At 35.9% G+C, this 16,033-nt stretch overlaps 1 protein-coding gene across 2 annotated transcripts in view; it reads left to right on the plus strand.

The window, feature by feature from the left end:
- The window catches only part of il1rapl1a (interleukin 1 receptor accessory protein-like 1a), a 136,165-nt gene that overhangs the window by 80 nt on the left and 120,052 nt on the right, over window positions 1-16,033 (plus strand). For both annotated transcript variants that reach the window (XM_022665609.2, XM_022665611.2), the window contains exon 1: window positions 1-345. This exon is cut by the window's left edge and continues 80 nt beyond it. The gene's annotated coding sequence lies outside the window, so the exon portion shown is untranslated. The remainder of the gene's footprint in view (window positions 346-16,033) is intronic.

A 16,033-nucleotide genomic window follows, 5' to 3' on the forward strand; every position in this document is an offset into this window, starting at 1 on the left:
CTGCGGACCGACTCTCGGAGCGCCTCCACTGCGCGCGCGGTTAAACACGGGGGGGGGGTCGCACGCAGCGCATCATGGGTCCTCCACCGTGAAGAAGCTCGTGCAGATGTCCAGCTCGCCCTGAAAGCGCTCTGAAGGCACGCTGGGATTTTCCCCTCAGCGCCGGGCTCGCATGGACCGCTGTGGCCGGGCTGAGCGCGCTGTGACCGGGGGGCTCCGGGCTGAACTCGCGGGGATGCTCCTCCTCAGCATCAGCACCACCAGATCTCACAGCATCACCTGCATCACCCGCATCACCTCCACCATCACCATCATCAACATCATCTGAGCCAGCGGGAGCTGACGGTAAGCGCGCGCGTGGTAAACTGCGTGGGGCAAAAGTTTGGAGCGCGTGAGGCTCCGGGGATGCGGGGGCGGCGGGGTGGTCAGTGGGCTATAGTGTGGACGGGGCTCGCGGGGGGTTGCGGGGTTTTGCGGGGCTTTTGGGGGGTCTGTAGGTCTTTGGTGTTGGGCTGAAGTGGATGGTAACTAAAGGTTTGAATGCAGCAGCAGCAGCATCGTGTGTCGCAGGAGCGAGCGCTCGTGCGCTGTAATGGAGGGGGGATTATATGCGTGTGTGTGTATATATATATTTGCGTGTGTATATGCGTGTGTGAACGTGTGAATATGTATTGCTTTTTGGGGTCTGAAGCACAACACAACAAGAAAAGAAACGTTTTGAAGTGTTTTTAGTTGAATGTGGAGGAAAAAGAGCGCGTGCTGAAGAGATGAACCCGCTGTGATGGCACGAGCCGCACATACACACACACACATACACAATCATACAGGAGCACACACACACGCGCGCGCACGCACGCACGCACGCAAACACACTGCAGTTACTGGCAAAGATAGAATTAGAGACAGTTTGCCATGAGTGAGTGTGTGTGTGTGTGTGTATGCGCTGAAGTGCGTGTGCGCGCGCATTAGAGTTTGTGTGTATGTGTTTGAAAAAGAGAAAGAATAGCAAAAAAGGAGGAGATATGCCTGATGATGATGACACTCTAATGTAACATCTCTCACTTTCGCGCACACATGCATACGTCACAAGCGCTGCTGTAACATCATTAACATCATTTTGATGTTGTTAGGACGGTAACGATCGTTCTGGGAATGGGAATGGTTCTTTATTTTATTTTATTTTTTTTGGTTGCCCTTTGGTTTGCTTGGAAAGTTTTCTTTAAAACATTAAAAAAAGAGGTTAGGATTAAACATTCAACCATTCAACATTCATATTAGGTTGTGTGGTGTAGTTAGAGTTCTGTTAATGTTCATCAAACGTTTATGTAACCTTAAAATGATGGAAATCTTAAGTCAACGTTGCAGCAACACTCTCCTTTGCATAACCTTTGCATTAGAAACATTTAGGAAACCTTGCAGTGACATTCCATGGATTTAAAAACAGCCTGTATGATCATAAACATCCTCAGAACGTTTTTTTAAAGAATTTGTGTAATCATTTTTTAACATTGAATTATATCAAGCATGGTGAAAACGCATGGTTCTACACCTTTTTCTATAACTGGATCATGAAAACATAAATTTGCAGGGAACTTTACTGCTTGTTGCATAGGCGTAGGAACCGGGGGGGATGGGTGGGACATGTCCCACCCAATATTAGAAACAGGTGGATTTGTCCCCCCCAAAAATGATATCAGTTCGCTCAGGTCAGCTGTACTATTTATGAGGAGACAGACCGGACCAATCACGGAGCCGGTTCAGGTATTAAGTCACGCCTCTCAGTAGAAACAGCCAATCAGCTTGCTGGTTTTGCGGCGCGCGGAGCAGAGGCAGTTTGCTGTTGGGGAAGACCCGCCCCCTCGTATGGAGTCAAAAAAGGGTCATAAAGATTTTGAGTTTGTAAAACAGAAGTCACAAATGTACTGAAACTTGTAACTGCGTTTAAGAAACTTGTAACTGCATTTAAACAACTACATGCACGTAAATCCAAATCCACAAATTAACTGGAATGTGCAAACTTGAAACAGAAAGTAATATTAATAATAATTCAAATGTACAAATGTGAAAAAATATTTTAAATATATATAAATATATATTTTTTAATTTGTAAATTCAATCTTGTGAATGTGTGAATCACATGGAATTTGTGAGGTTGTAAATGTGACAGTGGGTGTTTTTCACTGTGGAGCTAAAAATCCTCTCATTCACCTTCTCTGCTGCGTGTGCGAAGCTCTAGCTGCAGTTGCGAATTTTGACCCTGTTTTGACGCCTGATTGATGGACCAATAGGAAAGCTTTATCCGGACCAATCAGATTACGGGGTTTGTTTAACCAATCAGAACAATGGGTGGGTCTCTGCAGGTCGGAGTACTGGGCGTGTCGAAAGATGTGGGCGTTTCGAAAGTGTGGCCGCCATTTTGGAGTCGGCCACCATGCGCCCCCCAGTGGATCAATTTACACTGAGGAAGGAGTTTAATAAAACAATAATATTCATAACTCTACCAATTTTTACCCGATTTACACATTACAAATACGTGCTTTCATGCTGAAATACTTTATATTATGTTCTAATAATATGAATTAATTTTATATTTATGTACATGCACACACTCACACACACACACACATACACACACACACACACACACACACACATATATATATATATATATATATATATATATATATATATATATATATATATATATATATATATTAATAAATTAATTAATTTATGTACTAATTAATATGCTATACCATATGTCTGTCTTTGATAAAGAGCATAATGTAAAGTATTTCAGCATGAAAGCACATATTTGTAATGTGTGACAGCGTCCTGTATCATTACTACATCTCTGCTGTTTGTAACAAAACAAACCGTGTGTAAATCGGGTAAAAATTGGTAGAGTTATTAATATTATCGGTTTATTAAACTCCTTCCTCAGTGTAAATTCATCCACTGGGGGGCGCATGGTGGCCGACTCAAAAATGGCGGCCACGCGGAACGTCAGCTCCAATAGACCAATAGAGGACCACCTTTCGACACGCCCAGTACTCTGAGCTGCAGAGACCCACCCATTGTTCTGATTGGTTAAACAAACCCCGTAATCTGATTGGTCCGGATAAAGCTTTCCTATTGGTCCATCAATCAGGCGTCAAAACAGGGTCAAAATTCGCAACTGCAGCTAGAGCTTCGCACACGCAGCAGAGAAGGTGAATGAGAGGATTTTTAGCTCCACAGTGAAAAACACCCACTGTCACATTTACAACCTCACAAATTCCATGTGATTCACACATTCACAAGATTGAATTTACAAATTAAAAAATATATATTTATATATATTTAAAATATTTTTTCACATTTGTACATTTGAATTATTATTAATATTACTTTCTGTTTCAAGTTTGCACATTCCAGTTAATTTGTGGATTTGGATTTACGTGCATGTAGTTGTTTAAATGCAGTTACAAGTTTCTTAAACGCAGTTACAAGTTTCAGTACATTTGTGACTTCTGTTTTACAAACTCAAAATCTTTATGACCCTTTTTTGACTCCATACCCTCGCTGTGAGATTTAGCAGCGGGATCGGGACGCAGCAGCTTCAGCTGATTTTAAAACAGATCTGGATATACGGAGATTTTTCTAACAGAAAGGTAACGATAGGCTAACCACTTCAACTGTGATGATATGTTTCTGATAGCTGGTTAAAAATACACGTCTCTGAATCAAAACACACAGATCAAACCCACTGTGATTAATAAACTGCAGCTGTGTTAGTGTGTAAGCTTATCTTTGGAATTAGCTAGATTGGGAGTCAGGGTTAAAGGAAAAAAAATAAAATATATATGTAATGTTTCCCTGTACCTGATCAGCTAATCACTTTCATTTTCAAACTGTTTATTCATTTAGGATTACAGGACTTACTGTGAGCTATAATGAACGAAAATTGATTTAGCTAACTAGTTATCTAGAAGCTGGATGTAGAGGATAGCCAGAATTTCGTACAGTACTTTAAGTTGGTAGTTTAAAGCAGTTACTTAACCCCGATCACTGCCCTAAACTAGTGTTTTCCACCTGATCAGCTTATAAACAGTAATTTACTGAGTTAACCTGTTAAAATCCTTTAGCCCCCTATGGAGCCTAAATTAATCATGTATATCCACCAGAGGAAGCTCTAGAATATGCAGAACAGTGTTAATATGCAGTAGAATATATAAGAACTGGGTTGAGAAACACTGCTGTAACGTGACTTCTGTTCATTTGTAGTTCACAGTAAGACCACATATCCTGACGTTTATAAAAGTCTCTATGAAACGTAAAGTTACATTCTTTTACATAAAAGGACACCATCTTAAGAAGAGCTCTCAGTAGAAAAAAATAAAAGTGCAGGAGAAAATGTAAATATACGACAGAATTGACATGCCAATACATAATAATAATAATAATAATAATAATAATAATAATAATAATAATAATAATAATAATAATAATCTGTTATATTATTTTAAATATTAGTTGATAATTCAGACATTGCTTGCATAATTTTTCTAACAACAGTAGCTGTAATGTGGAGTAACATGTTTAGGTTGTAAAATCACCTTATAATAATAATTTACTTTTAATTAAAAGTAATTTCCACAAATGTTGTTCTAGGAAACTATTGGGTGGGCTTGGGTTCATATTGGCAAATGTGTCCCCCCCAATATCAAGCCCGCTCCTATGCCCTTGGCTTGTTGGATTGCTGGATTATGTACATAAAAAGCAAAACCTTCAGGAAACCTTTAGATAACGTTTATATCGTATATAAAAAACTAGAAACACAAGATTCTGAAAAAATAACATATAGCCTGAGACTAGAGAGGAAAAAATGGTAATAATGCTTTAAGACCAACTGTAATTGTGTATATATATATATATATATATGTGCCTTTTTTACTTAATCTAATTGAAGCGTATATGACTGTTAATGAAAATGGTGCTTGAAATATTAATATATGTAAACATTTATAAACAAGGCCTGATTGTAAAATAACTGTAAAATGGTGAATATTACTTGATCTTCAATTAACAATAAGGTAAATGTAAGAGAGATACAGAGAGAGACAGAGAGGATGAATGAGGCTTGTAATAGATGCTGCAGATCCCATTTGCTATAAATGAGCTATTAGGGGCAGTGCACCCCCCAGACCACCACCAGCAGCATCTTTCTCAGCAGCCCGTCGCTCTGAATGGCTCTCGGAAGCCGGGTACCATTCCTCAAGTGAATATCTGCGGATACTCTAGAGGAAGTGGATGGAAACCTGATCAGATTGGTTTTGACAGCGTAATTGACTTCCCTTACAGGAGCTGTCACTCACTCAGGTTGGGGAAGTGAAGAGGAACCCTCCTCCTCCTGTTCTTCCTCCTTCTGTTCTTCCTCCTCTCCGTGCTCTTCCTCCTCATCCTCATTCCTGTAGTCAGCCCTGCAGCACTGTTGTTAAGTTTTCCCAAACCTGAATTCTGCCAAACCCCGCCCCTACTTCTCTCTGATTGGTTAATACATACTTTTCACTCATTTTCACAAACAGTCTTCCAATCCTACAGCAGGAAGAGTGCACTATAAGCCAGTGCCAACAGGAGGAGAGCTCCTATACTCGCCAATCCCGGCCTGTGAGGCGGAGCTTAACGGAATATAGGTGTGGAAAAAATAAAAAAATAAAACTACAGTGGGTTGCCAGTCCAGTCTCAGCCTGCAGATAGTTTGGAGATGGGCCACTTTTCCAGTGTCAGCTTTCTAGATATGGAAATGCACTCAAAGAAAGTGCTCTCTCTCGCACAAGCCATCACCGGCGGCGGAGGATGCCCTATTAAACTGCCGAAGAGACATGTTTGCTGGCTTGTGGATTACTGCTGGGGGGCAACTGGACTCGAGACGCTGTCTGCAGATCAGTGAACGAATGGTCCAAATGTGAGTTTAATGTGGGTTGAGATGTGACAGCAAGGAAAGCGTGGAATGAAAGACATAACAAAACAAATCAATATATTACATTACATTTGGCAGACACTTTTGTCTAAAGCGACTTACAATAATAAAGTACATAGAGTTTTAGAAGTTTAAGGTACAAACATCTTTATATAGGGCCTAAAGGAAGTCAAAGGGAAATAGAGGCAACACTTAGTTAGAGGTGTTAGGAGAGTAAGTGCTCTTTGAAGAGCTCTGTCTTTTCAGGAGTTTATTAAAGATAGTGAGGGACACTCCTGATCTGGTAGTAGAAGGTAGTTAGTTAGAGGTGTTAGGAGAGTAAGTGCTCTTTGAAGAGCTCTGTCTTCAGGAGTTTATTAAAGATAGTGAGGGACACTCCTGATCTGGTAGTAGAAGTTAGTTAGTTAGAGGTGTTAGGAGAGTACGTGCTCTTTGAAGAGCTCTGTCTTCAGGAGTTTATTATTAAAGATAGTGAGAGATTCTCCTGATCTGGTAGTAGAAGGTAGTTAGTTAGAGGTGTTAGGAGAGTAAGTGCTCTTTGAAGAGCTCTGTCTTCAGGAGTTTATTATTAAAGATCGTGAGAGATTCTCCTGATCTGGTAGTAGAAGGTAGTTAGCTAGAGGTGTTAGGAGAGTAAGTGCTCTTTGAAGAGCTCTGTCTTTTCAGGAGTTTATTAAAGATAGTGAGAGATTCTCCTGATCTGGTAGTAGAAGGTAGTTAGTTAGATGTGTTAGGAGAGTAAGTGCTCTTTGAAGAGCTCTGTCTTCAGGAGTTTATTATTAAAGATCGTGAGAGATTCTCCTGATCTGGTAGTAGAAGGTAGTTAGTTAGAGGTGTTAGGAGAGTAAGTGCTCTTTGAAGAGCTCTGTCTTCAGGAGTATATATTAAAGCTCCACACCTCCTTGATAGAATCTGGAGAGCCCTGACATTTAAAATGAGACATTAATAACTTAAAAATGTAGAAGAAGCTTATTAAAAACCTCTATTTACATCCCATAACTCTAGCTTTCACCTCACCATCACTGAACGAGGTTCCCTAAATAGTCATAAATGCAAGAACTAAATGCCTTAGGTCTGAATCTGCATCACTATTAAGTGCTGAATTCACCACCGAATCCTTCTTTGATTGGTCGCCTTATATAACTAAATTTAAAAATGTTTCAATGGGCAAAATTAGCTTGAGTAAAGCTAATGGAATCTGCATTTTTCCATCAAAATTAACAATGTTCTGAGGAGGATCTGAACTACTTCATTCTGATCAATGAAAAAAATAATAAGATATGGTACTTGAGTCTCAGTATCAGCGAGTAAGTATGCCTCTGTTTATTATACAACGCATCCTGAAAGTGCAATTAGTGAGTTTCATAAAGCATAGCCTTTCACAATTTCAGTTTCATCAGATGCCTGTTTTCTGCTGTGGCTTTTAGTGCAGCGGAAGACTAAAGCTGTATTATATTCAAAAGTACATTCATTAGATCTCTTGGATTGGATTTAAAGATGAATTAATTATTATTTAATGACAGATACTTTGCTGCATGAAACCCTAAGTTGGAGTAATTAACATGAAGTGAACGAGTTACAGGTTTGTGAAATCTGATGTTGGTATTTGAGACTCCGGTGGGAATACTACACTCCATTAATACAGTGGACTATTAGAAAAGACACTGGGGCATCTTAAGGGGAGAGGAGTAAAGTTGCAATGATGGTTTCTGTGTTTGTGTGGTGTAAAGAGAAAAAGAAAGAGAGAGAGAGAGAGCGAGAGAGAGAAGAAGAAGAAAGAGAGTTAAGGCTTTCTTTTAGCAGATTCATGATGAAACAGAATGATGGAAGTTAAGGTCAGGTTAAGGGTAGCCATGTTTGATGTTAGATCAAATAAAGGCAAATTTAAGGTGTGTTAATATTACAAAGTATATAAGTGTATTAACCAAAGTTACCAGTCTAAAGTCATTTTTTTAAAGTCTTGTTCTTTATTATAACAAACCCAATGGAAATGCATTATTTTTTTAAACAAACCTTCAAGAAGACATATTATACCTCTTTTTAAATATATCTTTTAAATATATTTATGAAGTTCTTTGCACAAAATCACTCTCACATAAATATAAAGAGATCTCACCAGCTCTCTGGTCTCTTTCCAGTTTCAAACTCTTTCAGAATCAGCCATTTAAGGGCTCTGTCACTTTTATGCAAAATAAGCTATTGCTGGCCACACTTCATGTTTGCTTAGCATATACTATTTACCACCATGTCAATGTTAGCTTGTGCTAAATTGTGACTCTCCCAGGTGGTGTTACATCTGCTGCATTGCCACAGATAGTAGGTGCAGATTCCTCCCTCAGAAGAAGTCTACTGGCTAATCTTGCAGTGTATTATCAAAGGTTCTCAAGCAAAATAACTGAATTGGTGTTTCTTCAACTGATCTACTGAGTGGATCTCTGGTGGGGGTTGCCGGGTGAGGTGTGGTGCCAGGCTGGTTCTATGCATGTTTAATTTTTGTGATGTCAGAATAAGGGAGGAGCCAAACAAATGTTGCGTTTACGTTAATCCTGGATATACGGAGATATTTGGAGTGCATTAGTAGTATTATTAGTATCGGGACATTCTGGATCATTGACTTCTGTTATAAATCTGATAGAATTCTTGTATTTTTTAGTTATTTTGTTGCAGTAGTGTATTCTTAATTTTTATTTTTATTTTCTAATCGTTTTTTTCATATTGCCAAGAGTATAGTTATCGCGAAAATACCATGAAGTATCGTGATATTATTTCATGACTATATCGCCCTCCCTTAATGTGCACAATACTTGGTGTAACAGGTTCAGCTGAGAGTATAGATGGTAATTAGTGAAAATGCTTGCGAGTCTGTAATATATTTGGATAAAATTTGTAAAGCTTTTGCACGTGGTAGATTTGATGTATTTTTGTATGATGTAATTTGCACCATGGTATATCTTTTTACTGCTGAAAATGACCTAAAACTTTACTACTATTGTATTTACAGCCCTCCTGAGATTATTTTTATAGTGTAGCTGCAAAAAAACAGCATCAGGAAGCTGTCTGGCTTTATTATTTGCTTCTTGACCCGAACACGTACAGTGATGAGCTGTTTTCTGACCTGTCAAGGTGTAAAAAGCAAAGGAACAGATGATCTGCTGCCGCTGTGGTTTATTACACTGAGTGTCTGATTAATCTGGTGTTTGTTTGTTGTTGTTTGTTGGTGATGAAGACAAATTAAAGACATTAAAGCCGTTTCAGAAACTGATTGGTTCACATTACAGACAGATACAGACTCAAGTCATTTATATTTATCAGTGTGAACTTTCCCAATAGTTGAATCGGATCTGAGCAAAAAATCTGAATTGATTAATGAGGCTTGGAATGTAAATGTAGTGTAATTGACTTTGCTGTCCACCCATCTCTCTGTTCGATGCTAGCCAGCACAGGGGTCTATTAGCCCATAGATCGGCAAAATTGGCAGTTAGTGTACTTAACCAAGCATGTCAGACTGTCAGGTGAGATTGTGTTAGTGACAGTCTGAAAAAAATGATTGTTTTTATGTGTCTCATAGGAAGTGGAAATAAAGTTGAGAGAATTGAGCAGTAAATCACTTTTTCTTAATTTTTTTTAATGTGTTAATATCAGTATTTCTGTATAGGGAAGAATAGGGTCAATATCGATAAAATGTGTAATTTGTGTCTTTAGAATATTTTTATTTAAATTTTATACATCATAATGCCTCACAAAATATAATCATCAGCATTTTCATAATTGCCAACACTATATCTGCATATGCAATAATCACATCTTTGTAATCATCACACTGCAACTGCATATTTTTGCTGCTCAATTCGAAAATATATTTATTTTTATGCCAAAAAAAAGACTTATCTTTACCGAAGGCAGATTTACCCAGTACATAAACAGCTACCCAATATTAGTGATGCTCCAATATATATATATATGTATATTTGACCACTGAAATTGAATAAAAAGAAAGAAAGAATAATTTAAATCAAACAAATGGTATTTTCTTAACACAAGGCTTTTTAATTTGTGAAATAGTGTAAAATAAATAAGCTAAAATAATGAAAACCTGCAAAACTAAATTGGTTTGTCATTCATTATTTAAACAAATGTTTCATTTTGTTCAGTTTCAGACAAAAATGTTTAATTTTGTACATTCTTGCTTAATTTTAATTATCTTTATACAGTCAGGCAAATGCAGAGTGCATGTTCATATATATATTTTTTTTAGTTTATTCCAATAGTGTGCAGCCCTAATACAAATTATGCACATTAAAACATTTACTATACAGAACTGAATGATTATTACATTATTACAAATATTTACTTTTTATACTGTATTTTAAGGTAGTTCAGGTTCAGTTGAGGCATTCTCTCAAGAGGATAAATAACATTTTTTTAATAGTATATTTTCTTAAAAATTGTTAGTTAACAGTTGTTTAATGTTTTAGCCTTTATTTACTCATTTAGCATTTTTTTTATAAAAATATCAAGCTACTTCAACATGTCCAAAAAAATCTCTGTCCACCCTGTCATTTTAGAAAATAATCTTTGGTATCAGTGACATCACCGTCACAATCAGCTAATTAGAAATTAGTAATACCTAACATTTGTGCTCTCTCAGGGCTCCGGCAGTTGATGGCAAGCTGCATGACCGGGATTCATCTCCTGTCCTGATCATAGTGGACCACTCAAACCCCCATCTGTACAATTGTCCTGTAGATAAATGCATGCAAGTAAAAATGAAAAGGGATTGAGCTGGAAAATGATATTTCTGTGTAGTTTTAAGTCTGAAGTTTTAAGTATGATGAATCATACGTCTTTTTTTTTTTTTTTTTTTTAAGTTTTGAAGACCAAATAAAGGCACATTGTTTTGAGAATAATGCAGGTATTGTGCTTTATATCATATATATATATATATATATATATATATATATATATATATATGTGTGCTCTATACTGCTGCACACTGTTATTATACTAATTATCCTGCAGTATTGCTATATTGCACCGTGCTGCATGACGTTTATTGTGATGTTTTTCATGCTAAATGTTAAGAAAAATTTCTGTACCCACTATTCTGTGTGTTAGTATGTTTGTATGTTTGTGCTTCGGTCCTCATGTGTGACAGACCTTGCTTTCGGAGGCTAATGAAACACACTCTGGAGGCTGAGGGGTTTCTGAGGGACCACTTTACTGTATACAGTGTCAATAATGTGTCTATTTGTGTAAGTGTGTGTGTGAGTGTGTGTAATAAGGAGAATGTATGTGGGGAAAGCCCTCATTATACTGCTTGTGCTCCCACACCATTACTGTCGAGAGATGGAGGGAAAAAGAGAACGAGAGAGTGAAAGAGAGAGTGGTAGAGAGAGAGAATGAGAAAGAGAATGTAGATGGCTGACTGATTGAAACAATGAACTCATTTTTTTGCAGTCCTGTCGATGCTGAAGGTTGTTGCGAGTCTGTAGGGTTGCCAGTTCTCCTGACAGTTCTCCGCTGGGTAATGAGGGGTTCCTGTGGTCAGCAAAGTGAGATTGGGAATGGCCCCCGCCCAGAGTCCCATTGATCCACTCCTGAGGAGAATAGATATTGACTGACAATCGGAGAAGAAAGCCATTGATTGGTTGTGAGAAATGGGAATTCTATAAGTCTTGTGTCAGGAATCAGCTGCCTTTAGGGGAAGAACATTTCTTGAACTAGAAATGGTTTGGCAACCTTGAGCATTTGTGTGTCTGTGTGTGTGTGTATATGTGTGTGTATGTGTGTGTGTTTGTGGGGATACACTAACCTAATGGACATCAGTTGTCAAGCTTTGGAAACTTTAGGGTTCTTCTTCAGGTAATTGAAACTCTCTCACTGTAGGCTATTCTACAGTCTAGGGGTGAGCGATACGGCCCTAAAAAAATCACAATATTTTATGGTATTTTTCAATAACGATACTCCTGGGGGTATGACAAAAAATGAATTTCCGAAAAAAAAAAAAAAATATATACACTACTGCAACAAAATAAAAATTATGTTTTTTCAATTGCATACGATATAATATAATATGACACACCCCTAACTGAGATAACTGAGATATTAAAAAAAAGAATAATCAGTCAATGATCCACAATGTCATTATACTAATAATAATAATGCACTCCAATTATCTCCAAATATCCAGGATTAAAGTCAAATAAATGATACTGGACAAGATATAATCTGTCTTTGGTAGATATACTGTAGGTGACATAACTTGTATATATATAAAATATATAAAAATTACAACAAATTACTTATTATAAAAGACTTTCACACATGAAGGATATTGTTTTTTTTTCAGATCATTCTACTTAAATTTGTCTTAAATTGTGTTGTAAATATTAATAGGCAATACTACTTTGAATTTGACTAAATTTTTATATATTTTTTGTCTCTTCTATTGTAAGAAATGTAATAAGAGGGAAACATATAAGTTCTCAATGTTTTTTTTTTATTCAAGTAAATAACCATTTATTTTACAGTTTATTTTTTATTTATTAGTATGTATCATTGCCCCCGTAACCCGAGTTGCCAGGGTTGTGGTTTTCCTGCCAAACTGGGCTTGTTTTATTTTTGGGCTACTTTTATATTTATTGTTGCTGCCAAAAAACCTTTTAATTACAAACTGTTCAAAATTAAAATGTACTGTGTTGTGTACATATCTGGCAACCTTAGATATCTGCCTAGTTTAAGATCTGATAGGCTGAGGCGCTTAGGGGTTTTTGACAGACTTTGGACTATTTTTAATTTTTTGCTGGATCTGGCAACCCTGGCTCCAGCTTGCGGTATAACTCACCGTCTTTCTATTTCTTTCTATGGCTATAAATACAACAGAAGCTCTATATGTGGGTATATTTAATTGTATAATGAGTTGATGTACAGTGTGATATACCCAAAACCGTACTTATGAATGCACACACACTCACACACACACATTGACTCACACATCATTGCTTTGGCCTGTTGATGAAGCCTGACAAGTAATCTGTTTGCGAGTATTTTGGCATGGGCCTCCCTCTCACTGTCACTTTCTCTTTTACTGAGAGCTGACAGAACTGTCAGAGCTCTGACTGATTTCTCCTGAATAGTATTGAAGCTTTTTGTGTTTGTCTGGCCGTGTGTGAGAGTGAGAAACAGAAAGAGAAAGAGGAAGAAGAAGAAAAAAGAGAAAGAGAGAGAGAAAAGGTGTGTGTGTATATGTGTGTAACCGATTTGGTCTGGTGGACTGAAGAAGACTATTCAACTTCCTTTTTTCTTCTTAATTAAACCGTGAATAAGGATGTTTGTCATTCACTTAATTCCTTTAGAATTACTAGTTCTTCCTCCGTTACCTTCAGAAATACCGTTGCAAAAATTAATTTCATTCATTCTTTTTTTTAACTATATTTTTCAGTGCACTTCCAGTAAGAAATTTTGATTTTTTTTATCAAAAAGAAGAATACTGAAGACTTGAAGGTTTATTCTAATTTAAAATAAATTTGTTTAAGTGTATTTGTTAGAAGCACATATGTTAAAGTGAGTAAAATAACCCAAAATAAGATTTAAATTCACAGCATCAGAACTGGAAGGTTGAGAACTGGTTGATTTTATATTGAGGCTTCTGCTTTTTTATTTTTTTTTTGGAAATTAGTATTTATTTTTGGGCAAAGCAGAATATATCCAGTGTCACTGTCCAATACAAAACAAGTATCTACAAAACAGCAACTGTACAGCAAGGAGAAACAAATGTTCTTTCAATGAAAGTCAATGTAAAAAGAGTTTTTGTATAAGGGACAATTTTTGTGTTCAAATTATGTAGTAAACTAAAAATCGACAGAATTGGAGATAAAATAACGATATATATTATTTTGCATTTTGTTAATACAGATATACCACTTCTTCACCGCGGCTAATTCCTGCTAGCAGCTCAGTGGGATCTGATTTATACCCAGAGGAAGATTTTATTGCTGGAATATTGATCTCTGATGTCTCAGGAGACGTATTTGTGATCTCGCTTACATTTCATTTAGAGATCAACTACGTCACTGACGTTCCTCTAAAAATTGACAGCTTTAAAAATAGCATCAGGCAATAAAGAGTTAAATATATAAATGCTGAAAGTCATCTCTTTAGTAAATGAGTGAAATTCTATACTTTAGCACTGTGCATCAGAATACTGAATTTTTTTCTGTGTTATATATCCTGAGTAGAAATTAATATTAATATTAACCAGTACCTACCACAGTACTTAAAAACATTAATACATTGTTAACAGCTGAGACATTATTAAGCTTTACTATATTTTTATGCTTCAGAATATTATAAATACTGTTAATTATGTATTAATGAAGACATTAGTTTAATAGTTTAGCAATACTCAATTAGTATCAATTGGTAGTATACTGGTAGTATACTTAACTATCAATTAACCATTTCAAATCATGCATTTATGTTTAAACGTTTTGTTGCACATTATTAACACTATTTGAGAGCTGTTGTTTGTTGTCCATCAGACAACATTAGATCATAAACCAGCCAATGAACTTTATGAAGTTTATAAACCAATGAAACAGTAGCTTGGCCCCGCCCACTGCACTGGAAACACAGTAGTACTAGAGCCATTGAGTAACAGCAAAGTAACAGCCAATTTTTACTTATTTAATTAATGTGATTTATAACACTTTTAATCATGTTTTACCTTTTTGGGATGTTTTAAAAAAAAATTTAACTAAAAAGGTCAATATGAAATATACAATTCTACACACAGGCTTCCAATGCAACACAAATTATAAACTATTTTAAAAAAGATTAAATATTTTAGGTATTTTAGGTAATATATTTGCTTATATAGATTTTATAGTACAATATAAGAGTCTTCTTTTCTGTGCATTACAGACAGAAAACAATTCTACACACAGACTTCCAACAAAAATTAAAAACTATTAAAAATATATTAAATGTATTAATTTATTGGATTTATTTTATTTTTTAATATAAGAGTCTTATTTTCTGTGCATTACAGCATTCTTACTTTTTTTCTTCCATCACTGGAGATAATTCAGTTCTGAAAGGGCTAATAGTTAATTAAGATATTCTGTCATGTTACTTAAAATACTCTTTTTGTAAAGTATTACCATTATTTTAAATACTGTTCCATAATAAAGAAAATAATACATTTATTTGTATTATTTGAGTTTTTATTAGAATTTGACTTTACATACTGTAATGTTGCTGAATTAGGCATTTGTATAGAATGTTGTTTTTATATATAAAATACAGTATATTCCTTATATATCAAGTGTTAACAGCATGTTTTATTATACAGTAGTGGATTATATAGAAACATTTGCTGTATAAGACGTAGTTCTTCATACAAATGACTAATAGCAAATTTCTGCAAGCACTTCAGTGGAATTTGATATATACCCAGTAGAAAATTTTATTGCTCAGGTATTGATCTCTGATTTCTCAGGAGACACGTTTGAGATCTCACTTACATTTCATTTAGAGATTATTCTTGTCACAGATGTTCCTCACAAAATTGCTTAATAGAAAAAGAATCAGACAAAAAAATAAGGTATAAGACCTGTTTTTACCTTCATTTAAAATCGTTCTATATTTATATGCATTTAGAATGAACAGTAATTACTCAGTGAATCTAAAAAAGGCCTAATTTACCCAGAAATTCAGAGAAAACTAAACAACTAAAGTCCAAATCAGTCCATTTTCTTCTTCAACTGCCTTTTATTTCTTTTAACAGAAATAATTTTGCATATAAGAAAATTAGCATGTGAGTAATGTTTCTCCAGAATGTCCTGGCTTATTCATAATAGCTTATTCATCATTTCCCCTATTTATATCCTTCCATCTTTTTGTTGTTCGTTCTCTAATTTTTCTTTTCTTCTTTTACCTTCAGCTGCTCTGAGGAGACGTGTTTTTCTTTTTTTTTATTATTTCAGTGAAGTAGTTTTTCTTCTTTATATAATGTGTCCAAAATAAGGGCGCTTCAGTTTGGTTTTCTGGGCTTTCAGTGAGAGATGATGA

Source organism: Astyanax mexicanus, chromosome 11, assembly GCF_023375975.1.
Source record: "Astyanax mexicanus isolate ESR-SI-001 chromosome 11, AstMex3_surface, whole genome shotgun sequence".
NCBI lineage: Eukaryota > Metazoa > Chordata > Actinopteri > Characiformes > Acestrorhamphidae > Astyanax > Astyanax mexicanus.